We start from the raw sequence: 24,861 nt of genomic DNA, 5'->3' as shown, positions 1-24,861 counted from the left end.
TCCACTTCCAGGAGCCAAGATGACGGAGTGAAAATGTAGCCGCTCTCACTCTCCTCTATCAACCTCTGAAAACCCAGAAAATATCACCCCAGAAAAAAACCCTGGAACAGCTGAACTAGAGGAAAGACTGGGAACAGCAGTGCAGCAGCCCAGCAAACTGGTCTCCCAGTGCAGCAGCAAAAATAAGGAAGGCAGAACTACAAGGGGCCCCAGATAGATAAGTACCCTGCAGGCATTCTGAAAGGAGGTGCAGAAAACAACCTAAAGGCTTCCTAAAGCCCCGACCTTGCTGGTTCCAGCCCAACATCAGGTGAGCTGTAGGAGCCCTGCAGCCTCCAATTGTGAAGAAATCCTGAAGCACAGGTGGTAGAGCAGGCAAACACCAACACCTGGACCTCTGAGTGCCTCAGTGAGGGTCGGGGAACCGGGTGGAAACCAGCTCAGAAAACCACCAGGTGCCTCGGCACTCTACCGCAAAGGAATCTCCCAGTGCATTAGCAGAAATGAGGGAGACAACACTGCAGGGGGCCCCAGGCAGATAAACACCCTGCAGCACCCATCTAAAAGGAGCTGAAGAAAGCTAAAGGAAAGGAAAAGCAGGCAACCTAGAATTGCCTGAAAGTTCCAGCCTTGCTGATTCCAGCCCAACACGAGGTAAGCTGCCAAAACCTACAGCCTCCAATTGCCACATAAGAGGCCCCAGCACCAAAGCCAGTGACCAAGACCTAGGCTCCCAACACAAGAAGCTTGGGTCAGTGCCCTCTGTTCCCCAGCAGGAGAGCTCAATCTCTTTAAAGGCCAGGGAATAAAGAAACACCATGAGTAAAAAGAAACATACCATAGATTCATATTATGAGAAGAGTGAAGATCAAGACAGAAATTCTGAAGAGGACAACATTGTCAACAAACCCACATCTGCAACAACAAAAGGGAATATGAACTGGTCTGAAGCCCAAAAAGCCTTCTTAGAAGAGCTCAAGAAGGATTTTAATAGTCAAATGAGAGAGGTAAAGAGTCCTTCAAAAATACAATTGGCCAATTGGAAAAAAAATACACTGAAGAAAACAAGTCCCTAAAAAACACAATTGGCCAATTGAAGAAGGAAGGACAAAACTAACAGAAGAGTACTGAAGAAAACAAGTCCCTAAAAAACACAATTGGCCAGTTGAAGAAGGAAGTACAAAAACTAACAGAAGAAAACAATCTGTTAAAAACTAGAATTGGACAAATGGAAACTAATGTCTCTATGAGAGAGCAAGAATCAGTCAAACAGAAACAAAAAAATGAAAAAATAGATGAAAATGTAAAATACCTCATCAGTAAAACAACCGACCTGGAAAATCGACTCAGGAGAGACAATTTAAAAATTATTGGACTACCTGAAAATCATGATGAAAAAAAGAGCCTGGACAGTATCTTTCAGGAAATCATAAAGGAAAACTGCCCAGAAGTCCTAGAACCAGAAGGGAAAATAACCATAGAAAGAATCCACATCACCACCTGAAAGAGATCCCAAATTGACAATGCCAAGGTATATAATAGCAAAATTCCAAAATTACCAGATGAAAGAGAAGGTGCTGCAAGCAGCCAGAAAAAACAATTTAAGTATCATGGAACCACAGTCAAGATTACACAGGACCTTGAACCTTCTACATTAAAAGACTGCAGGGCGTGGAACATGATATTCCGTAAGGCAAAGGAGCTTGGAATGCAGCCAAGGATCAATTACCCAGCAAAAATGAGCATCATTTTTCAAGGGAGGAGATGGATATTCAACGAAATAGGAGACTTCCAAACTTTCCTGATAAAAAGACCAGAGCTCAACAAAAAATTTGATCTTCAAGTACAGGACTCAAGAAGGACTTAAAAAGGTAAATGGGACAGAAGATACAATATGTTGTTAATGGGGGGGAGCTGTTTAAACCCCTACAAGGGAATATGACACTTGCAACCCTTGAGAACTGTATTGTTATTACACCATGTTAAAGGAGTATACATAAAGAGGATATTAGTTGACTTTGATGTAATGATAAAAAAAAATCTAATCAAGTGGGTTAAATGGATCCAAATAAGTGGATCAATCTGATCTTAGAAAATGTACTGAGAAAGGAGGAGGCAGACAAGGGTAAATTACATTACAGGAAAAGACACAAAATCCTATTACAGCAGAGGGAAAGAAGGGGGGGGAGCATTGTTTGAACCTTACTCTCATCAGATTTGGCTCAAGAAGGGCATAACATAATCAGTTAGGTATAGAAATCTAACTTGCCCTATAGGCAGTAGGAGGGAAAAGGGGAAAGAAAAGGGAGGGGGAAAGAAGGGAGGGAAGAAGCAGTAAGACTAAAGGGGAAGAAAAAGGAAAGAGATAATAAAAGGGGGAGGGACTGAAGGAGGCGGTGGTCAAAAGCAAAACACTAGTGAAGGGGAAAGGAAAAAGGAGAAAGAAAAGCATAAATGGGGGGAAGGATAGAGAAAAAGACACAGATAGTAATCATAACTGTGAATGTGAATGGGATGAACTCTCCCATAAAACAGAAACAGATTGCAGAATGGATTAAAAACCATAATCCTACAATATGTTGTTTACAGGAAACACATTTGAAAAAGAGTGACACATACAGGGTAAAGGTAAAAGGCTGGAGCAGAATATATTATGTCAGCTGAAGTAAAAAAAGCAGGGTAGCAATCCTGATCTCAGACAAAGCAAAAGCAAAAATAGATCTAATCAAAAGAGATAAGGAAGGAAACTACATCCTGCTAAAAGGCACCATAGACAATGAAGTAATATCATTACTAAACATATATGCACCAAATGGTATAGCATCCAAATTCTTAGAAGAAGTTCAGGGAGTTACAGGAAGAAATAGACAGCAAAACTATACTAGTGGGGGACCTGAACCTCCCCCTCTCTGCACTAGATAAATCTAACCACAAAATAAACAAGAAAGAAGTTAAGGAGGTGAATAGAACATTAGAAAAGTTAGGTATGATAGACCTCTGGAGAAAACTGAATGGGGATAGAAAGGAATATACTTTTTTCTCAGCAGTACATGGCACATACACAAAAATTGACCATGTACTAGGGCATAAAAACCTCACAATCCAATGCAGAAAGGCAGAAATATTAAATGCATCCTTTTCAGATCATGATGCAATAAAAATTATATGTAATAAAGGGCCATGGAAAGATAGACTAAAAAATAATTGGAAACTAAATAATCTAATCCTAAAAAATGATTGGGTCAAACAACAAATCATAGAAACAATCAATAATTTCATTCAAGAGAATGACAATAATGAGACAACATACAAAAACTTACGGGGAAGTTTTATATCTCTAAATGCTTACATAAATAAAATAGAAAAAGAGGAGATTAATGAATTGGGCATACAACTAAAAAAACTAGAAAAAGAACAAATTAAAAATCCTCAACTAAACACCAAATTAGAAATATTGAAAACCAAAGGAAAAATTAATAAAATTGAAATTAAGAAAACTATTGAACTAATAAATAAAACTAATGAAAAACCAATAAAATAGATAACCTTTGGTTAATTTAATTAAAAAAAAGAAAGAAGAAAACCAAATTACTAGTATCAAGAATGAAAAGGGCGAAGCTACCACCAAGGAAGAGGAAATTAAAACAATAATTAGGAATTATTTTGCCCAACTATATGCCAACAAATTTGACAATCTTAGTGAAATGGATACATATTTACAAAAATATAAATTGCCCAGATTAACGAAGAGGAAGTAAAATACTTAAATAACCCCATCTCAGAAAAAGAAATTGAACAAGCCATTGATGAACTCCCTAGGAAAAAATCTCCAGGGCCAGATGGATTTACATGCGAATTCTATCAAACATTTAAAGAACAATTAATTCCAATACTATATAGACTATTTGGGAAAATAGGTGAAGAAGGAGTCTTACCAAATTCTTTTTATGATACAAATATGGTGTTGATACCTAAACCAGGAAGAGTCAAAATAGAGAAAGAAAATTATAGACCAATTTCTCTAATGAATATAGATGCAAAAATTTTAAACAAAATACTAGCAAGTAGATTGCAGCAACTTATCACAAGAATAATACACTATGACCAGGTAGGATTTATACCAGGAATGCAGGGTTGGTTCAATATTAGGAAAACTATCAGCATCATTGAGCATATCAACACAAAACCAACAGAAACCACATGATCATCTCAATAGATGCAGAAAAAGCTTTTGATAAAATACAACACCCATTCCTATTAAAAACACTAGAAAGCATAGGTATAAATGGAGTCTTCCTTAAAATAATAAATAGCATATATCTAAAACCTTCAGCAAGCATTATATGTAATGGGGACAGGCTAGAAGCATTTCCAATAAGATCGGGGTGAAACAAGGATGTCCATTATCACCACTGTTATGCAATATTGTACTGGAAACCTTAGCTTTAGCAATAAGAGAAGAAAAAGAAATTGAAGGCATTAGAATAGGCAAAGAAGAAACAAAGCTATCACTCTTTGCAGATGACATGATGATATACTTAGAGAATCCTAGAGAATCAAGTAAAAAACTACTTGAAATAATAAACAACTTTAGCAAAGTTGCAGGCTATAAAATAAACCCACATAAATCATCAGCACATATCTATACATATTACCAACAAAGCCCAACAGCAAGAGATAGAAAGAGAAATCCCATTTAAACTTACTGTAGACATTATAAAATATTTAGGAGTCTACCTCCCAAACAAACCCAGGAACTCTGTGAACACAATTACAAAACACTTTTCACACAAATAAAATCAGATCTAAATAATTGGAAAAACATCAGTTGCTCATGGGTAGGCCGAGCTAATATAATAAAAATGACAATCCTACCTAAGCTAATTTACTTATTCAGTGCCATACCAATCAAACTACCAAAAATTATTTTATAGAGTTAGAAAAAATAATAACAAGATTCATTTGGAAAAACAAAAGGTCCAGAATATCAAAGGAACTAATGAAAAGAAATGCAGGGGAAGGTGGCCTAGCAATTCCAGATCTTAAATTGTATTATAAAGCAGCAATCATCAAAACTGCTTGGTACTGGCTAAGAAATAGGGAGGTGGATCAGTGGAATAGGTTAAATATGCAAGACACAGTAGTCAATGACTATAGTAATCTATTATTTGATAAACCCAAAGACCCCAGCTTCTGGGATAAGAACCCACTCTTTGAAAAAAACTGCTGGGAAAACTGGAAAAGAGTATGGCAGAAACTAGGCATAGACCCAAATCTCACACCATATACCAAAATAAAGTCAAAATGGGTTCATGACTTAGATATAAAGGCTGATACCATAAGTAAACTGGGAGAACAAGGAATAGTTTACCTATCAGATCTATGGAGAACAGAAGAATTCATGACCAAACAGGAGATAGAGAACATTATGAAAAGCAAAATGGATAATTTTGATTACATTAAATTGAAAAGTTTTTGCACAAACAAAACCAATGCAACTAAGATTAGAAGGAAGGTAGAAAATTGGGAAAGAATTTTTACAACCAGTCTCTCTGATAAAGTCCTCATTTCTAAAATATATAGAGAATTAAGACAAATTTATAAGAACACAAGCCATTCCCCAATTGATAAATGGTCAAAGGATATGAACAGACAGTTCTCAGATGAAGAAATTAAAGCCATCTATAGTCATATGAAAAAATGCTCTAAATCATTATTGATTAGAGAAATGCAAATCAAAACAACTCGTACCACATCACACCTATCAGATTGGCCAACATGACAAAACAGGAAAATGATAAATGTTGGAGAAGATGTGGGAAAATTGGAACACTAATACATTGTTGGTGGAGTTGTGAAATGATCCAACCATTTTGGAGAACAATTTGGAACTATGCCCAAAGGGCTACAAAAATGTGCATACCCTTTGATCCAGCAATAGCACTTCTAGGGCTATATCCCAAAGAGATCAAACAAATGGGAAAAGGACCCACATGTACAAAAATATTCATAGCAGCTCTTTTTGTGGTGGCAAAGAATTGGAAATTGAGAGGATGCCCATCAATTGGGGAATGGCTGAGCAAGTTGTGGTATATGAATGTAATGGAATACTATTGTGCTATAAGAAATGATGAACAGGCTGACTTCAGAAAAACCTGGAAAGACTTATATGTCTGTGCTGAGTGCAGAACCAAGAGGACTTTGTACACAATAACAGCCATTATGCAATGACTAATATTGTTAAACTGAACCCTTCTCAGCATTACAAGGATCTAAGACATCTCCAGAGGCCTCGGGATGGAAAATGCTGTCCACATGCAAAGAAAGAACTATGGAAGTCGAATCACTATCTCTTATTTTTACCTTCTGCTGAGTTTTGTTTCATCTTTCTGATGGTTCCTCCTATTGGTTTTAATTCTTACTTACAAATTCACTAATGTGAAAATATATTTAATGGGTATGTAAATGTAAAGCCTATATCAGATTGTGTGCCATCTTGGGGAGGGTGGGGGGGAGGAAGGGGGAGAAAAATTTTCAACTTAAAAGCATATGGAAGTGATTGTTGATAAATCAAAATAAATTAAAAATTAAAAAAAAGAAAATAAATTAATAAATAAATTAAAAAATAATTTAAAAAAACTTCAAACTCACTAAGCCAGTTGTTCTATACAGCAGTAAAAAGAGCAATAGGATGTTTCAAGGCTGCATCAAAAATGGCATAAGGCTCATCACAAGAAAAGTGATAATCTGGTCCTCGGATGTCATGGTTAGTGACATTTCTCATTACTGGGCACCACATTGTGGAAAGATTCACATCTAGAGTAGGGCAAGAAGGATAGTGAGAGGCTTGAGGATTGTGTCAGATGAGGACTGGCTGAAGAAATTGGGAGTGTTTAGCATGGAGAAGACATAGGGGAGCTATGAGAGCTATCTTCAAGTACTTCAAAACTGGTATCTGCTGAGGAATCGTATATGATTTTAACATATGCTTGAATGAATAAGAATGAATTTAAAAAGCATTTGTTAAGTACTTGTCATATTTAAAACACACTGCTAAGTGCTGAAGATACAAATAGAAAGATAAAACAATCCCTGCTTTCAGAGCTCAAATTTGAATAGGAGAAACATGTATAGAAGGCTTCAGTTTTGAGTCAAATGGAAAGGTCCCATGATCCTTAAGGTGAAGCAGAAAAACAGATATAAATGTTTCTTCTTTGATGTCATTTCCACTGATAAAATCTTATCGGTTTCTAACATTAAGCTATATATCAGTATCAGGGAGTTGGAGGAAAAGAATCTTATTTCCTAGATCTTCCATAGCTGTAACTGCAGCATATGCAAGTGCAATATGCAGGCTACATCTCCCTGGGGGTTGTTTTTCAAGATGATGGATGAAGGCATTGTGGTGGAAGCATGGCTATTCCCAAGGTTCTTGGGTTCAAAGTCCTGGGCGGCTACCTTTGGATATGAGAGGAGATGGTGGTCAAGGTCGTGGTAGTTGTTTGACTTACCTGGAAACTTTTGCTCTAATTAATCAAATGCATTTTTAAAAATAAATTTTTGTTGCTATTATCTGTCTTCAGATTGCCTAAATTTCCTCCTATGTTTCTCCCTGCTCACCCTCACAAACAACTATCACATATGACAAAGAATATTTTTAAAAGAAAAAGAGGAGGAAAAAATAAATAATAAACCAATCAATACATCAGAGAATCAGAAAATATATGTGATGTTCTATGCTTGTGGCCCTGCATTTTTATGATCAACGAACAATAAGCCTAATGGGATGTAACTTTAAAGATGTGATCTGCTACAGAATATTATTTACAAAAACCTGCCTATTCTTTTCTCATACATTCATCAAAGATGAATGGTGGATGCATAATTTATTCTTTTTTTTTTTAGGCAATTAGGATGAAGTGACTTGCCCAGAGTCACACAGCTAATAAATGTCAAGTGTTTCATCTGAGGCCAGATTTGAACTCAGATCCTCCTGACTTCAGGGCTGGTGCTCTGACCACTGCACCAGCTTGCTGCCCCCATAATTTATTCTTACAAAGGATTTATAGTATATGGAAGCAGGTGTATGGGTTGATTGTTATTGCTATCTTCCTCAGTTGTCTTTTTTTGGAGGTGAAAAGGTCCATGATTTCACCTCCACCCCCAAGTATTTGGTATCCTTCCCCCTTTCATATATCTTAAGAATCAATACCCTCAAAATCATATCATTTCCAATATGGACTTATTTAGTTTAGCATCTTTTCATCTATGTTTTCTGAAGCAGTACCATTTCTAATTCCTCATGGAACATGGAAAAAAAAATTATCATAGAAACCATTAAAGATCTTTTTCATTTTTCATGTTTTTTCTCCTTATCCTGCTCTTGGGTTGACTTAACTTAATTGGTTCTCTTACCAAGCTTTCTATAAATTTGTTTTTCTTCCATTGCTGTTTTATGAGACAGTGTTTTTCAGAGTCTTCTAACATCTTCCTCTATAAGATTGTGTGTTTGTGTGTGTGTGTGTGTGTGTGTGTGTGTGTGTTTGTGCTTGGCATGAAAACTGTGTTTCCTGGCTAAGTCAGTTTATAATGGCTTTTCTTGTTGTTCTCTTTGTTGTAGCAAATAATTTACCTTTATCAAACTTCTTTGGGAAGAAGTGATAGTCTATCCCTTGAACGATGTGTTCCTCTTTCTCTCTCCCTCTCTCTCTCTCTCTCTCTCTCCTCTCTCTCTCTCTCTCTCACTCTCACTCTCCATCTCTCTCTCTCTCTGTCTCTCTCTCTCTCTGTCTCTCTCTCTCTGTCTCCTCTCTCTCTCTCTCTCTCTCTCTCTATATATATATATATATATATATATATATGTATGTATGTATGTATGTATGTATGTATGTATGTATGTATATATGTATATAGTCATCTTACCCTATGTCCACCTCTACGCTGAAGTCACAAATGGTGGAATATGTGGCAATTTAATTTGGAGGGTTTATGGAGCTATTTAAAAGATGTCTCTATTTCATTAACCTGTGGGATAGATGTTGTTGTATAAATACTAGTTATCTTCATGGTGGTCTTTTTTTTCTTAAATTCACACATTTGGTAAATAAAGTGTTCATCTAAATGAAGAAGTTTGGAGGGTCAAAAACACAGTGATACAATAAAGTAATGATAACATTTTAAATTAATGAGTTAGGTTTTATATGAAACTAAACTCAATCTTGATATATCTTTCTATACACAGAGCCTATGACACAATACATAGTAAATAATTGTTGAATTTAATTCAATTACTCTATAAGTGCTAAAAGGGTGGAATAATTGTTGGAGTCATAAGAGATTATCTGGGAAGGCTTTATGCAGAAGGTTTTGGAGCAGTATTGCTAAAAGAAAAAGACTTACAGATAAGTAGAGAAAGGAAGTAAAAGATTTGAGGCTGTGGGTTGAGCTGGGTAAGACATTGGAGGCAAGAACAGGCAACATCTATCAGTGAGAATTAACTGGTTTGCTTAGCTGGAGTAGAAAGGATAGGACAAAATGCATTGTGAGATAACTGTTAGGTAAGTGGATGATGAAATTTGAGATGCCATTTGGGGATTTCCATATGATTCTTTCTTTAAGAAAAAATCATGTATTAAATTTTTACTATGTGTCAGGCCCTGTGCTAAGCACTAGAGATAAAATTATTTTCTTCAATATTTTTGTGGCTCTTTTACCAAACCATAATTTCTCTTTTCATAATTTTCTTGTATTTCACTCATTTCTTTTCCCAATTTATCCTCTACAGTTTTTATTTGATTTTTTAAAAAATTGCTCTTTTTAAAACCATTTTCTTTAGCTCTTCTAGGAATTCTTGTTGATCTCATGTCCAATCTGCATCTTTCTTTGAGGCTGTGCTTGTAAATGTTTTCAAGTCATTGTCTCATGTGTTTGTGTATTGAGCTTCCCTGCCACCATAGTAGATTTTTATAGAGTTTCCATAAATGGCTGCTTGATTCAGGCATAGTTAGCTTGCTAAGAGATTCTGTGGGCTTCATACTTACTGAACTGTTGGGTTTCCCTTGGATTTGGTCTCCTGCCCTGGTTTATTCTATGCAGTCTTTTGTTCAGAGTTAAAGTCTAGGAAGGAGTCCCCACTCTGCTCTTGGGCTTAGAGCCTCACAGATTTTTTTTTCAGTCAAGTAAAACAATGTTACATATTAGCCATTTACAAAAATGTGTTTCTTTTGCTACCTGTTACTGTCACCTCTCTGCCATGAGGTGAGCACTGTTCTTCATTACCAGTTCTCTGGAATCATGGTTGATCAGGACTCTTAAGTATTTCAAAATTATGTCTTTTTATAATATTGATATTGTAGCATAAATCATTCTCTTGGTTCTGCTCACTTCATCCCACATTAATTCTTACAAGTCTTCTAGGGTTTTTTGAAACCTTCCTTAATTTCTTGAAAACAATAGTATTACATTAAATTCATATACCATAATTTGTTCAACCAATTTCAATTTGATAAGCACCCTCTTCATTCCTACCTCTTTATCACTACAAAAGGGCTACTATAGATACTTTTGTAGGTAGAGTACCTTTAATTCTTTCTTTTATCTCTTTGGGGTATAAGTCTAGTGGCATTATTGGATCAGAGGGCATAAGACAACTAGGATCTGTCTTAGAAGGTAGATGTTTTAGAAGAGAAGTGACAGGATTAAAATAGTATCTGAGAAAGGGCTCCTTAGTGGATTTCAGCCATATTAGAGAAGGATGAGTCTAGAATATGAAGGGCTGTATAAAGGGACCTTGAAGTAGAAAAGGCAGCATAGGTTAGTGTACAGTGAACAGCACTTGGAGTAATCAGAAAGATCTGAGTTAAGATCCTTCCCTAGATACTACCTAGCTGGGTGATCTTGGGCAAGTCACTTAATTTCTTTTGGCTTCAATTTCCTCAACAGCAAAATTGAGGGACTTCAATGACTTTTAAGGTCTCTTCCAATTCTAAAACTATGATTTTGTGAAAGTAGTTTAAGGCCTTTTTCACGGGTATAGAAATATGTCAGAGAAAGACTGGATCCAAGAAATATCTCAGAGAACTGGAAATACTGAAGCCAAATGCAGTGTGAGAGTCCAATTTATACTCTGGAATTACATGTTGATAAATCTGGAGGAATAGTGATACAATTAATAGCAACAGGGAAATAAAAAGGAGTAACTGTTGAAAAGCAAGATAATTCATAAGCTTTATATAAAATGTACAGGCATACTTTGGAAATATTGGGGGTTCAGTTCTGGATGACTGCAATAATGTAAATATCTCAATATAAAATGAGTCACACAAACTTTTTGGTTTCCCAGTGTATATAAAAGTTAAGCGAACATTATACTTTGTCTACTAAGTGCGCAGTAGCATTATGTATTAAAATATGCACATACCTTGATTAAAAATATTTTATTGCTAAAAATATAGATATGTTAACCATCATCTGAGCCTTCAGCGAGTCATAATTATTTTGTTGATAGAGGGTCTTCTCTTGATGTCAATGGCTGCTAAAGGTTGGGGTGGCTATGGCAAAAAAAAAAAATAGGACAACAATGAAGTGTACCACACTAATTGATTCTTCCTTTCAATTGAACTCTTTAGAGGCCATTGCAGGGTTATTAATTGGCCCAATTTCAATGATGTTGCGTATCAGGAAATAAAGAGGCCAGAAGTGAGGGAGACAGAGAACAGCAGAACACACAACATTTATCGATGAAGCTTGTTGTCTTCTATGGGTACAGTTTGTGGTGCTCCAGAACAATTACAACAGCAATATGAAAGAGCATTGATCATAGATCCCCATAACAGGTACAATAATTAAGAAAAATTTTGAAATATTGCAAGAATCACCAAAATGTGGCACAGACACATGATATCAGTACATGCTGTTGGAAAAATGGTACCAACCAACTCGTTTGATACTAAGTTGCCACAAACCTTCAACTTATAAAAAATGTGATATCTGCAAAGTGCAATAAAGTGAAGCACAATAAAATGAGGTATGTCTGTACAGAGTCTTCTAGCATTTTGAGTTAGGCAACTTGGTTGTGTAAATGGACGCAGCATTAATGGATAGAAGATAAATGGTCCTGGAGTCAGAAAAGCCTGAGTTCAGATTGTGCCTCAGCCACTTACTAGAAGTGTGACCTTAGGCAAGTCATTTAAACTTTCTCTGTTTGAGTTTCCTCATTTGTAAATTGGGGATGATAATAACACCTACTTCTCAGGGTTGTGTTGAGGATCAAATAAGATAATACATGTCAAGATTTTTGCAAACCATAAAGTGTTATATTAATGTTAGCTATTACTATAACAACTATCTTAATATAATATCTTTTTAATATATTTTTTAAAATATAGACAGCTTTTATACAAAACTGGCCTAATCAGTGGTACATGAATACAAAAAATAAATCATTTGTCATAATTTACAAACATATTGAGTATCCACATGGAATGTACTTAGTTTAGGTTCAAAATGGCATATACCTACAAAGTCTTTACTAGGCCAACATTAAATTGTTTGTCTTTATTATTCACCTGATATAAACTAGAAATTCCTCCTGGGCAGGGAGGCAGGATTAATTAAAAGTCAGAATTCCTTAGTTATCCCCTCCTACATAGACACATCAGGAGTTGAAAACCGCTTTGAATTATTTTTGGTTTTGTGTGTTACATTTCATGTGGCCATAGAATGTTAGTATCAGAAGGACTTTGGGGATGATAGAATGCAATGCCATGTTGCAAATGAGTAACCTGAAGTTCAGAGGAAGTGCCCTATGGAAGACCACACAGCCAGTTACTGACAGCTGAGTCTAGAAGGTAGGTCTCCTAACTCTTATCTCAGTGTTCTTCCTACAACTGCTCTCTAATCCATGTTTCCTGGCTAATTACATGCTCCTATGTATTTATTTACTTGCCATAGTGCTTTGTTTGGATTTATAAAATTAAACCCTTTGCTAAAAAGCCTCAGGACATTATCAAAACAAAATCTACCATGAAAGTATTTGAGGCAACCCAAGGCAATCATTTTAAATATTATGTTTCCTGGGGATAAAAACAGGAAATATGTAATAAAGAGAGAAAAAGAAGACCAAGAAAGTCATGATAACCCCGGAGGAGGGGAGGACAAAGTACCCAGAAAGAGGGAATGCTCAATAATTTCAACAAATGATGCAAATCAGTCAGATTTGCTCATTAATAAATTTTTTGCTATTCTTGTAAAAAGCAGTTTCAGATGATAGCTTAAGAGATGCAGTCAAGTGAAGGGTTTTGGGGTTTTTTTTTAAGGATGTAAGAAACATGAACATGTTTATAAGAAGAAAGGTTGGAGCCATTCGGGGAAAATTGAAAATTAAGAAGAGATAATTGTGGGAGCAAGCTGCCAGAGGAAACTGGAAGGGATAGGATCAAGGTCACAAATAGAAAGGATGGCCTTGGCGAAGATCATGGGATCATAGATCTAAATCTGGAAAGGATCTCAGAAGAGACATTTAGTATAGCCCATTAATTTTACAGATAACAAAACTGAGGTCCAAGGAGCATGGACTTGCACAAGGGCATATAAGGAATAAATAAGTATCCGAGGCAGAATTTGAAATCCAGGCCCATTATTCTAAAGATGAGAACATTTTCATGAGAAACAAGAAGTAGAGAGATAATTGGAAAGGATGTTTAGGTGTTTTTGAGATACAGAGGGGGAGGAAAAAAAAGAATTCATGCCAAAGGTCTCTATTTTCTCAGTAAAATGTAAAGTGACGTCCTTTGCTCAGAGGGAGGAGAGACTAAAGTGTGACGTGATATGCTTCAGGAGAGAAGAAAAGTTTTGTTATAGCCCTGTGGAACATACAATAGAAAGCCATTTAAGGGGGTTTCCAGGTAATGTGATCAGCAAGATGGAGGACTAGTCATTTTCTCTGATCCTCACAAACATTCAAGCCTTCCAAACTAGGAATTATGTATGAGAAATAAAGCAATTTTAGCTGTCTCTACAGCTTAGGATACCAAGAACGCTAAATAGGTAATAACTCAATGAACTAACACCCCAGAAAGCTAATCCCTAGCTCCTAACTTACTCACTCAGCAACCCATCCTTCACTGCCTAGCCCACCATGATCAAACAGAGTTGTACAACCCAACCCATTTGGCTTGCAACAGCACTAAACTTTTTCCCTTTCCATCCTCCCATTGCTATAGAAAACTTAAAGAAAGGAGTTTGCTCTAGTTGGGACAGCAACATGGCAGAACTCAGTGTTGCAAAAGCTCATCCAAAGAACTTAAGAATGGAGGGTACTGGGGCAGGGTGCCAGTTTGTGTGGCTGTGTGATACTCCATTAAGACTGCAGGAAGAGCCCCAGCAACCAACGAGGACCAGTTCTGCCCCTCCAGAAATTACTGGTTGCAAAGACTGAGGATAATAAAAATGAATTATTCAGTGTGAGAGAAGACTGAGATAGCTTTGAAGTCCAGCCCCTCAGGGAACCCACAATCTAATGGGAAGTGGTTAAAAAATGAGAAATTGGATAATATAAGAAAAAAAGAATGAAATTATCAAGGATCTCAAGACAAAGAAAATTCAGTTTAACACCTTGAGCATAAACAGGTACAACAAGGAAGATGGCAAGGGGGAGAAAGAAAAAGAACAAGTATTTACAATGCAGCTAGGTGGTGCAGTGGATAGAGCACCAGCCCTGAAGTCAGGAGGACCTGAGTTCAAATTTGGCTTCAGACACATACCACTTGCTTACCTATGTGACTCTGGGCAAGTCACTTAACCCCAATTGCCTTACCTAAAAAAAGAACAAGCATTTATGAAGCACCTACTATGTGCCAGGCACTATGTTAATTACTTTACAAATATTATTTCATCCCTACAATAACTCTGTGAGCTAGATGCTATTATTAGTCTCATTTTACAGATAAAGAAACTGATGCAAACAACAGTTAAATGACTTGCCTAGTGTCACTCATCTAGTAAATATCTGATATTAAGAACAATAATTAATAATAGAAAGGAATATGACCTCCAAAATTGTTAAACAAGTCCAATACTTTTGAACAAATGTTTCAAGACAAAGAAAATGAATCAATACTTGATGAGTCACAAGACCCCCTGTGGAGTAACAAGAAATCATGGAACCACAGAAGGGTGTTCTTGAATGATTTAAAAGAAAAATAAGAATTGCAAAAGCAGAAGCTATAGCCTGCACAACAGAAATGATTGGCAGAAGAGAAAATCTTAAATCCACAGCATAAGGTTTCATCAAAAAAAGAAAGAGAATAATTGATTGGAACTACAAATATACAGAAATGAAGAACAATCTGGAATAAGAGAAACAAAAAACAATAATACTAAAAGAAAACATGATTTCAATATAAGCATAACATATTGGTGTCAAAGAAAGGATGTTTAGAAACAACTTAAGGATCATAGGACTTAGAGAAGAACACAAATAATAATAATAAAAAAAAACTTTAACACTACAATGCAAGAAATAATACAAGAAAATTTTCCAGAACTTCCAAGCACAGAAAACAAAGTGCCAATCAAAAAAATACACAGGTTCTTTATAGAAAAAAAAAAAGCATTACACTGCAGTGGTGAAATTTAACAGTTTCAATAACTAACAGCAGATTTGGCAAGCAACAAGGAGATAGACCTCCAAACATAAAGATAAGGAAGTTCAAATAACATAAGACTATTCAAACCCACCAGAAACCACAGGAGGGAATGGAATAATATGTTCCAAAGAGCAAAGGTACCCCAGATGGAATCCAGAATGACATACCTTGCAAACCTAAGCCAAATTAATTATGAAGAAAAGATGGATGTTCAATAAAAAAGAGGCATTTGAACATTATTAATAAGAAATCTAAACCTAAGCAAATATTTGTTTTTAAACATTCCAGAGAAATGAAATATTAATAAAGAAATACAATAACTAAGGACAACATGAATTCATTGATCTGCTGTTTCTCTATTTTATTGATGTAAGCATTTAGGGATATAAATTTTCCTCTAAATACTGCTTTGGCTTCATCCCATAAATTCTGGTATGTTGTCTCATTGTTATCATTCTCTTTAATGAAATCATTGATTATTTCTGTGATTTGTTCTTTGACTCACTCATTCTTTGGGAATAGATTATACAGTTTCTGATTAATTTTTTATCTGTTTCCAAGTCTTTTTACTGAATGTAATTTTATTTCATTATGATCTAAAAAGGATGCATTTAACATTTCTGCTTTTCTGCATTTGCATGTGAGACTTTTATGCCCTTATATATGGTCAATTTTTGTAAAGAAGTCATGTACCACCGAGAAAAAGGTATATTCCTTTCTATTCCCATTCAATTTTCTCCAGAGATCTACATCTAACTTTTTAAAAATTCTATTCATCTTCTTAGTTTCTTTCTTTTTTTAAATTTTTTGGTTAGATTTACCTTGTTCTGAGAGGGGAAAGTTGAGTTCCCCCACTAGTATACTTTTGCTGTCTATTTCCTCCTGTTACTCATTTAACTTTTTCTTTAAGAAATTGGATGCTATAGCATTTGGTTCACATGTTTAACATTAACATTATTTCATTGTCTTTGTACCTTTTAGCAAAATGTGATTTGTTTGCTTATCTCTTTTAATTAGTTCTATTTTTACTTTTGCTTTGCCTGAGATCGTGATTGCTAACCCTGCTTTTTTTTTTTCTTCAGCCATAGCATAATAAATTCTTCTCTAACCCCTTATTTTAACCCTGGCTGCATCTCTCTTCTTCAGATGTGTTTCTCGTACACAACATATTGTAGGAATCTGGTTTTTAATCTACTCTGCTATCCACTTCCATTTTATGGGTGAGTTCATCCCATTCACATCCACAGTTATAATTACTAACTGCATTTCCCTCCATCCTGCTTTTTTTTCCTCTCTTCTTTTCTCCTCTCTCTCTCTCTCTCTCTCTCTCTCTCTCTCTCTCTCTCTCTCTCCTCTCTCCTCTCTCTCTCTTTCTCCTTTACCTTGTCCCTCTTCAAAAGTGTTTTGGTTCTAACAGTCTGCCCTCCCTTTTACTAATCTCCTCTCCTTCTTTTATGTCCCTCCCCTTCTATTTCCTTGTAGGGTAAGATAAATTTCCATACCCAACTGACCGTGGATGTTATTTCCTCTCTTAGCCAATTCCAATGACAGTAAGATTCAAGTGAATCCCTTGTGATTTCTATTTTTTATTTAACTTTTTATGCTTCTGTTGAGCCTTGGATTTGAAAGCCAAATTTTATATTCAGCTCTGGTCTTTTCACGAAGAATGCTTGAAAGGGTGGAGGGGGCAGTGTTCCAAGCTTCAGGTTTTTCATGCTGCTGTTTTCAGAGCTAGCTCTTGGGGTCTGCAAGCTCTCAATTCTTCCAGGGTGGTAGCATATAAGGAAATATATGGTCACTGCTCTCCTGATCTATGCTTTGGTCTGTGAGTGACTACAAGTACTCTTGTCCTCTCTGAACCTGTAAACTGCTAGTGCTCCTCCTCGTCCTGGGACTGTGACTCAGAACCACATATGAGCAAGGCAACAGAGTCCTGTTCCCAATGCCAGCAAAGGGTCCCCTAAAATCTCCTTCTGACCAGTGGTCTGAACCCCTTGCCCTCTATGGCCTGAGAGCTCCAGAAACCACCATTGCTGCTGCTACTGATTCAGTCACCCCCAAGACCTGCTACTGGCTTGTGGTCCCAGCCTGAGCTGGACTATGCTCTACTCTTACCCCAATGAAACAGACATTTCTTGCTGACTCTCCAAGTTGTCTTGGTCTGGAAAATTGTTTTACCCATTCTTTTGTTGGTTCTGCCAGAATTCATTTTGAGGTGTTATTTTAATGTTGTTTAGAAATGAATTTGGGAGACTTCAGGCAAATCCTTATTTTTACTCTACCATCTTGGCTCTGCCCTAGCTCACATCTTCTAAATGGTACTGCTAGAAAATATACATATTTCTCAGTACAATATAGAGCCTTTAAAAAAAACTGATCATGTATTAGGACACAGAAATATTGCAAACAAATGTAAAAAGACAGATATAACAAATGTATCCTTTATCATAAAGCAATAATTAGTTCAAGGAGCACAGACTCAGACATCATCCCAGATGCAGTCTTAACAATGAAATCCTAAATAATGAGTGTCAAAGAACAAAACATAGAAACAATAATTATATGAAAGAAAAAGTTGATGATAAACCAACATACCAAAATTTCTAAGATACAGTTAAAGCAGCCTTCAGGGGGAAAATATCCCTACAAACATACATAAAAGAAAAACCAGAAAGAGAGGATTAATAGACCAAATATGCATTTAGCAATTTTAAAAGTCAATAAAGAAGAAAAATTATTGCCTTGAAGCATCCAGGGTCCAGGTGAAATTATATATCATAAATTTGTAGTGGACCCAGGCAGCATGGTTGTGTGACATTCTCCAGTGCCATTTGGCAACGTGTAGCAATGGAGAGGTTTGATAATGGACAGTGGTCCAATGGTGGAGTTTGGTAAGGCACAAGTAGTGGTAGGATAAGGAGGGAGGGGATTTGAGAGTAGAGGACTGAGTATAGAACACTTTATTAACTATAGGGGCAAGAGAGGTAAAGGACAAAAGCAACAATGTGATTGGAACCTATACAAATAAAGAGGTAAACATGAAATAAATATCAATCTTGACTACAAACATTTTACAATCCAGCCACAGGCTGAACAACCACCTAACCCTAACCTGCCTATTACTTGTAGGAGGACGAAAGAGAAGAGTATTTGAAGAACCAGCAAAAAGTCATCAACACTATTAGAAAAATATGAGCATCTACAAATCGTCCTGACAATCAGTCATAGACAATCTTCATATGGTAAGCTCCACATTACCTATACCACTCTGTTCCCAGCAATTGACAAGATAACTTTCATCTAAAAACCAGCCTGCCTGATGCAGAGGTACTCATCACCAGAAAGTTAACCAACAAGGCATGAACTTTTTTGTGAGGAGGTGGGGCAAAGGGAATGGGAGTAGGGGGAAGGATGGTAACAGCTCATGAAAATCATCCGCTAAAGCAGGGGTTGCCCCTTCTGCCTGTGGGGGTGGTGTAGTACCCACACTATTGGAATCAGGGACATAATTATAGATGTATTTATTCAGATGTTTCAGCTTTAGGTAGAAGCTACTCAAACCTACCACTTTCCCAGCACCAGAGACTAGAGAGTGATGGATGAAATAAATATTTTTCTCCTTATTCACCAGAAAGATTGAGTGTGGCCTGTCACCATTGATTGTCTTTGTTTTCTGTTATCACAAAGAATAGAACATGACAAAAATGGACTTGTACTGAAGCAGGAGAGCTACAGGTAGAATATAATTACTATCATCAGCCTGCAGTTATTGAGCAATTATGAAGCCCAGAATGCAGCCCTGCTGTGTGACCACTACAAAATTTTTGACAGTTAGAACTGATACATAGCAGAAGGTATCATCAGGAGAAGTCCCTGAAGCTCTTTTAAAGTATAATATATATGCCATGTGTCTAAAGTGATTGGGATGGGGATTGGGGGAGGTTCCTCTCTAGAAGCAAAGGAATGGACTAGATTAGACCTTTCAGCATATCTTGAGTCCCTATTATATGTTTATTATATTATTATGTGATATTGTTGTATATTATTATGAGATATTGTTATATATTATTATATGTTAATGTTACATTTCTATTTAAGAACTTCAAAGTAGTGGCAGCTAACTGGTACAATGGATACAGCACTGGCCCTGGAGTCAAGAGTACCGAATTCAAATCTGACTTGAGGCATTTACTGGCTGTGTGAATCTGACCAAGTAACTTAATCCCATTGCCTCCAAAAACAAACAAACAAAAAAAGGATCTTTAAAGTACTTTCTTCATCACAACCCTGTATGATAGGGATAGGAAATGATTTTATCAGTATGTGGAATTCCCAGATGATAAGATTAGCAGGCCGCAGCTAGGTGAAACAGTGACAACCCTAGAGTCAAGAGAACTTGACTTCAAATCTGACCTCAGACATTAGCTGTGTGACCCTGGGCAAGTCACTTAACCCTGTTTGCCTCAGTCTCCTCATCTGTAAAGTGAGCTGGAGAAGAAAATGGCAAGGTACTCCAGTATCTTTGCCAAGAAAACCCCAAATAGGGCATGAAGAGTTGGACACAACTGAACCAAGTGAACAATATTAGCACCTACCTCAAAGCGTTGTTGTAAGAATTTAAAAAAAAAATAGTAACGTATAGAATGTGCTTCCCAAACCTTTAAGTGCTATATAAATGTCAGCTATTGTTATTAAGCTATGACAAACTGGACTTTAAATTGTGCAGTTCTATTCTGCTGACTTTGTACATTCTCAGCTATTGTTTTTAGTCTGGTGAATAATAGGACCTTAACAAAATTTAAAAGGTAAATAAAAATGACTCCTGTTCCAATAATATTCCAATAAATGTTTTCATATTCATTTTTATTCATAGATATCATAAGGGCATGAATGTAATAGCATCCCAAAATTAAATACACAAACAAAACAAGAAATAATAATGACCTTATAGCTCATATGTTTTCCTTCAGGCATACGGAATCTGTAATTCATACCTAGCAAATGTCGGGGAAAGACAAAAATAAATCAAAGTAAGAAGTAGAAAGCTATGAATTTCTAAAAATGCCCCTAAACTCTACCTGAGGATGTCTGTGGTATGGACAGTGAGGAGGGAGAAAGAGAAGGGAGAGGCGCTGGGTATGAACTGGGGTGAATTCAAACAACAGGTTTACTTAAAATAACTCATTTCTAGAGATGCTTTAAGATTTCCAACACCCTTTCTCCAGGGCCTGGGTTTTTGTTTGTTTATTTGGCTCATTAGTTGGTTGCTTGAATAGTTGGTTGGTTATATTCAGCTATCACTTCATAATCTTTAACGGTACTTCTTCAAATACTCGGAGCTATCACAACATGAATCACCAGGGTGGCTAGTAGTCATCTGACTTGAAAAATCTGAGTAGGCTTCTAACACATTCTAGACCCATATCCTGAAAAGACAGCAAACCCCTCTATTGCTTATGTCATATTGATAAAGTCATTTAAAAAAATCTGACCAGAAAATCAATGATAACCACTACTCACATCTTCTTCTAACCAGTACTGGATGAATGTTCTCCTAATGTCACCTGAGGATCCATCTTATTATGCTTTGAAAAATGAGAAGCTGTTTCCTCTCCAAATGGTCCAGTTCCCCCCACTACAAGAATAGGCTTCATATCGATTACAGAACTCCAAAACTTATCCTTTTGTTCCTTCCCTTCTCTGTGCCACATTCTACCATCCTCTAATCTCTTTGTACAAGATAATGATATTAATGATGATAATAAGAAAAACAATACCAACAATAATAACTGACATTTCTCTAGCACTTTAAAGTTTACATAATTCTTTGTACAAATTATTTCATTTGAGCCTCACTACAGGCAGTACACTAACTCTGTCTATGCAATTCATACCCAAATGTTCTTTTCCATGTTTTCCACCTTGAGACCTTGGATTTCCTCACATGAACATTTCTTAGTATTCTTTGTACCTTAGATACTAAGATAGCATCTAGATAGTAGTATCTAAGTAATTATAAATACCACTTTCCTACTTTTAAGTATGGTCATCTTTGTTGTTCAGTCATGTCTGACTCTTGGTGACCCCATTTGGGGTTTTCTTGGCAAAGAGTGGCTTGCCATTTCCTTCTCCAGCTCAGTTTACAGATGAGGAAACTGAGGCAAGCAGGTTAAGTGACCTGCCCAGGGTCACACAGCTAGTAAGTGTTTCATGCCAGATTTGAACTCACAAAGTTGAGGCTTCCTGACTTCAGGCCTTGCACTCTATACACTGCACCACCTTATTGCCCTGCCATGATTACCTAGGTGGTATATATAAAAGGAAGGATTTTATCTCCGTTTTTCATAATCTCCAATCTAGCACTCTGTGCTTCTTTACAACCTTTTTCTTCTGTGTTTCTTTCTTCTCCAAGAGGCACTTCTTCAAGTCTTTCAAGGAACATGTCATTCTCCCTAGTAGCCTAGCAAATATAGATGCATTACTATAACCATTTCATCTCCTCTAAGATGAAGACCAATTTGTGCTATATGCAAACATCTGTCAGTCGGTCAATAAATATTTATTGCCTTTTTTGTTAATTGCTTTTATATGTCACAGGCACTATGCTAAGTTCTGGAGATACAAAGAAAAGTCAAAGGCAGTCCCTACTCTCAAACAGTTTACAGTCTAATGAAGGAGATGCCATGTAACTAATTTGAAATTAGAAAAATACAGAGTTTACCTCTCTGCAAGTAACTGAAAAATTATTCTTGTATTCCATCTTTTTTTTTTATTCAGATTCTCAGTCCTTTGGGATTTTTTATGTAGTTTTCTTAGTCAACATTTGTATACAACTGCTATTCTAGCTACCTGTTCATCATGCCTATTTTCTGTGCCATGGGCTTAATTGTTGGGAGTCTCCTGAACATGGCTAATATTTAAAGAAGGGTTATCACATTTTCTCATGAGAAAATTTTGTAATATAGAGTTCAACAAAAGTAAATATAAGAACATTGTATGGTAAATTCTCAATTAAATTTTCCAAAGGCATGTTGTCAGTTGTGAAATATAAAATTTGCCCTTGCCCTCTCAGAATGCTTCTGTTGTTTATACATTCCCTAACACTGTCACCCACTTGAATCTCAGATTTGGATCATAGATTAGAGCTGGAAGGGACTTTAGAAGTTATAATAGTCCAAACCTCTAACTTTGCAGTTGAGATCACTAAGGCACAGAAAGGTTAAGTGACTTGCCCTGGGTCAAACAACTATCAAGTATCTGAGACAAGATTTGAACTCAGGTCTTCATGATTTCAAGTTCCACATTATTAACTCTGCCACCTAAAGTCCAGTTTAACCAGTAGACTATGCATCATATTATATCATCTGATATCTATGCCATCTAAGGTGTTTCCCATGACTAGTGTAGATGACCAAGTTAATTATCATTCAATATTGAACATCAGTAATCATTGTTCCAACCCTAAAGATGAACCACACAGATTAATAGGGAAATGGAACTACTTATTCAAAGCAGTGGTTAGTATTCAGAAACCTTCCACTATGACTAATGACATGAAAGGAATAATAATCAGAAGATAAAATAAAAATCAACTATCAGAATTACTCTACATTCCCTTCCAGCTCTAAAATTCTATAATTTTGCAAAGCAATTACATAGTACTTTATCACTGAGAAATGAAAGGTTTCTGAAGAAGAGCCTGACTCTGATTTTCACAGGAAGAATTTGAAGACACTAGCTGATGAGGGGCAGCTAGGTGGCACATAGAGCACCGGCCCTGAAGGACCTGAGTTCAAATCTGGCCTCAGACACATAACACTCACTAGCTGTGAGACTCTGGGCAAGTCACTTAATCCCAACTGCCTCACTAAAAAAACAAAACAAAGCAAAAAAAAAAAAAAAGACACTAGCTGATGAATTGTTGATGGAGCAAGAATTGCACAACATAGTTCCCAGCCTGGCATTCTGTGGTTTAGCCTCCTAAATCATTATCATTACATAGGTAATGCAATTGGCTAATATGCAACTGGCTAATAAAAAGTGGAGAATGGCTAAGCATTGTCAAGGGCAACCACACTATTTGCCTCACAAGTGAAGGGGGCTCAGAACAAAGAAGAAAGTTAAAGAGCTCTCCCTGTCTCCAACAAAAATGAGTGAAATGTGTACTGTCTAAACCAGGGGTGGGGAACCTGCAGCCTCAAGGCCACATATGGTTCTAGGGTCTCAAGTGCAGCCCTTTGACTGAATCCAAATTTCGCAGAACAAATCCCCTGAATAAAAGGATTTGTTCTGTAATACTTGGACTAAGTCAAAAACCTGAACTCAAGGACCTAGAAGAACACATGTGGCCTTGAGGCCTCAGGCTCCCCATCCCTGGTCTAAACCATGACATACTGGACATGTCTATCCATTGCCCTTTCATTTTGATTGTCCTGAGATCCTGGTGCCCTTGGATTTGCAGCCAGCCATTATCACTGGGAAAACATTAACAAGATGGTATAAATTTCTATATAATAAAGATTATTATTAATAACAGTATGTTTATATTGAGTTTTAAGATGTAGAAAGTACTTTTCATAGATTATTTCATTTTACCCACAAAACAACCATGTGTTATAGAGGAGGAATTCATCCTCTCCCATCAAAGTGATGAAATCATAGAAAGGGAGGCAAATAATAGAGATGAAATGTTTGTCTTCAAAAAAAGAGTGCAAAGAAAAATCTATGCATTGTTATTCCTTTTATGAAATGTGAAGAAGTTTCTCGGATGCAGTTAGAAGGGCAGCTGGCCATTGACTGACTGAAGACTGGCTATACCCATGATATCATTTTTTTAAATTTATGGAATAAAACAAGCATTTCCATAACAGTATAATAAAAAAAAGAGATGACTGCACATTAAACTGCAAATCTATTATGCATAACTTGCTATTCTTTTAAAATACATAATGACATTATTATGTAAATTTCTTTTTTTTTGTTTTCCTTTTTTCCCTCCCCTCCACCCTAGAGGTGGTTACCAATAGACACAAATATGTATATATGTAAAATCATTCTATACATACTTCTATTTATCAGCTCTTTCTGTAGGTGTAGATAGCATCTCCCTTCATATATCTTTTGTAGTTAATTTGGGTATTTATGATACTCAAAATTATTTGTTTGCTCAAAGTTGTTCTTAAAACAATATTGCTGTTACTGTATACAGTTTTCA

The 24,861-nt window shown here is 36.3% G+C and overlaps 1 long non-coding RNA gene across 1 annotated transcript in view; it reads right to left on the bottom strand.

Annotated features, from left to right (window-relative positions):
- Positions 1-11,425: 11,425 nt before the first annotated feature.
- The window catches only part of LOC110213715 (uncharacterized), a 92,756-nt gene continuing 79,320 nt past the window's right edge, over positions 11,426-24,861 (bottom strand). Inside the window, exon 4 of the long non-coding RNA XR_002326096.2 lies at positions 11,426-11,549. This is a non-coding gene — a long non-coding RNA (uncharacterized LOC110213715). The remainder of the gene's footprint in view (positions 11,550-24,861) is intronic.

Source organism: Phascolarctos cinereus, unplaced genomic scaffold (assembly GCF_003287225.1).
Source record: "Phascolarctos cinereus isolate Bilbo 61053 unplaced genomic scaffold, phaCin_HiC Scaffold_4;HRSCAF=312, whole genome shotgun sequence".
NCBI lineage: Eukaryota > Metazoa > Chordata > Mammalia > Diprotodontia > Phascolarctidae > Phascolarctos > Phascolarctos cinereus.
Note: the sequence above shows the minus strand (reverse complement) of the source record. Positions and strands in the feature narration are given on the sequence as shown.